We start from the raw sequence: 2,199 nt of genomic DNA on the forward strand, positions 1-2,199 counted from the left end.
CTGAAGTTTCTCAGTTATAAAGGGAAGCTGAAGTTTTTTAAAAAGTGGGTACGGATGCAAACAAAAAGACAAAGCGGCTACAGGTTAAAGAGGGGTGCCCAAATAGGGCGCCCCGTGCAATTTTTACTAGAATTAGTACAGCTATAGGTAGTTAGAAGTTTTATTCTTTACACTTAGGTCCATTTGCTTTGTATATAAGATACATGTACTTGACAGATGAATTCATTCAATACAATACATAAGAAAAAATCAATCTGACAACTTGATTGAGACGATCAATTAGTAATATTAAAAGGAGGAAAGACGACAGACATACCCATTCTCAAAGAATGCTAGATCCGCATTAATAGGCACTCATATTCCTAGCTATAGGACCTTATTATATAGTAGTAATATTTTGCATCTTATTAAACAGTCTAAATGGAAAAGAAAACAAAACTTGTGTCGGGGTTGACTTAATTCTCTGGATGCTGTGCTACTGCGAATCTTTCCAGACTTAGTTTCTGAAAAACATTTTTCAAAAAATACATTTTGTCCTATTTAGAGGTGTATGGGGTCAAATTCTGCCCACTATGATAGCAACGACCTACGACTAAGCAATAGCCGAAGTAGAGGGGACGACCTAAGAATGTCAGAGCGAAAGCGTGCCCTTGGGTCTCGTCGTCTCCTCGAAAGCACGTGACCTATCCCTGTAGTATTTTATTATTTTTGAGGGGGTTCTCTTGTTATATAAAGTAGAATCCCAATATTGTAAAGGGAGGAGATCTTTGAATAATAAGCTATCTTTCTTTCTATTTCTCTCTCTCTCTAAACAAACTTTCTCTTACTCTCTCGAATATCCAAGTTGTTGAAACAATCGCAAAGCATAATACAAACTTCTAGGTCTCATTATATTCGATCACGATTTACCTGTGAACTATTTTGATTGTTTTTCGCTTATAAAGTAATTAGTATCTTTTGAGCAAAATAATTTGGCGCCGTCCGTGGGGATTTCGGCAATCGAAATCATAGTTTGCATTTAGAACATCAAAAATAAACCACCTTCCTTCACACCCTACTGAAATCGAAAAATGGCGAAAAATGACGCAAGATTGAAAGCAATAGCAGGTGTCACAACCAACCTCATAGGCCCCCTCAACGAGGCCGGCAGAGAAAACATCTTGAGCACAACACCTGGTAGCACTCAAGAGGGAGAAATCTCACCCTCCCCATCTGAAGATCTGACGATCATGCAAGAAAAGGGAGCTTCCACGTCTGTAGTCAAAGAAACACCACCCCCGGTGGTCAAGAAGCTACTGGAAGAATGGCTGACGAACACCCTAGGCAGCTTGCTCGAAAAATCGCCCCAAAGCAACATTAAGAACCCGTTGACGACAGACATCGCTACCACCAGTGAACACGATACTGTACGTACAAACAACAACCACACCAATGACCAGACCAGCGATGGCACACTTGCAGCCATCCTTAAAAAAATGGAGGAAATGGAGAATGAAAACAAGGCACTTCGGGATCAGATGAAAGAGCATCAGGAAAGAGTAGACAAAATTCCCGGCGCTCCTAAGTTACTACCAAAGCGCGACGTGGGAAGATTCGTCGAACAACCATACAGCGAAGAAGCTGCACCTCACCCGATCCCAAAAACCTTCAAGATGCCACCCTACTTAAGGATATATGACGGGACGACGGACCCCGAAGACCACCTGATCCACTATGTGACCGCTGTGAAGGGTAACGATCTGTCAAAGGAACAAGTACCATCCGTACTGCTGAAAAAGTTCGGAGAAACGTTGACGGTGGGGGGGGTAGGGAGGGGGGCGACTAACATGGTACTCACAGCTGCCAGCCAGAACGATATCAACATTCGAAGAAATGGCGGATAAGTTCGCCACCGCCCATGCAGGAGCTAAGAAAGCAGAGGCCAGGGTCAACGATATCTTCGCCGTCCGACAAACCGCAGGTGAGGGACTCAGGGACTTCCTGGCCAGATTCAACAGAGTAAGGATGAGCCTACCAAACGTATCGGAAGGCATGGCGGTCGCAGCTTTCCAAAACGGGCTGAGCAGAGATGGTTCGAGAGCAACCAAAAAGCTACTAAGCCGACTCATGAAGTATCCTCCCACCACATGGGAGGAGATCCACAAAGCCTACTGTCCGAGGTACGAGCAGACGAGGATGACCTCAACGGGACCAACCCCA

This window comes from Nicotiana attenuata, chromosome 10, assembly GCF_001879085.1.
Source record: "Nicotiana attenuata strain UT chromosome 10, NIATTr2, whole genome shotgun sequence".
Classification (NCBI taxonomy): Eukaryota; Viridiplantae; Streptophyta; class Magnoliopsida; order Solanales; family Solanaceae; genus Nicotiana; species Nicotiana attenuata.